The sequence below is a fragment of the Octopus bimaculoides genome, chromosome 20 (assembly GCF_001194135.2).
Source record: "Octopus bimaculoides isolate UCB-OBI-ISO-001 chromosome 20, ASM119413v2, whole genome shotgun sequence".
NCBI classification, from domain to species: Eukaryota; Metazoa; Mollusca; class Cephalopoda; order Octopoda; family Octopodidae; genus Octopus; species Octopus bimaculoides.
The window spans coordinates 4,230,503-4,231,100 of NC_069000.1; positions in this window are offsets into that span (position 1 = coordinate 4,230,503).

Sequence of the window (598 nt, forward strand, 5' to 3'; positions counted from 1 at the left end):
TATATATATATATGCATACATATATATACACATTTATGCATATTAATATACAGTGCTAGAGATTTATATGTATGTATGTATGTGTATGTACGTATGTATGTGCGTATGTACGTATGTATGTATGTATGCATACTATTGATTAGCCGTTTAGCCGTTGACTGTGCATGTATGCATGTATGTATGCGCGGGGACGTGGAAATACTTACTTCCCATTCACATCGTCCTTGGTTCAGTCCCACTGCCTGGCATCTTGAGTGTCTTCTACTGTAGCTTCGTGTCAACCAAAATCTTGTGTGTGGATTTGGTAGTCGAACATTTAAAATACTCGACTGTGAATGTGTGTGTGTGTGTGTGTGTCTCTGTTTCTGTGTGTGTGTGTATGCCACCAGCACGTGGCGACTGGTGTTAGCGTGTTTACGTCCCAGGAACTTAACGGTTCGGCATACCACAGAGAACGAGACATTACCGAAAACGGTAAGTGCTAGTGTCGATGTGTTTGACTAAAAAAAACATGCATGGTGGTGCTCCAGCATGGCTGCAGTCCGATGACTGAAACAAATATCAGATAAAAGTTATATATATATATATATATATATAT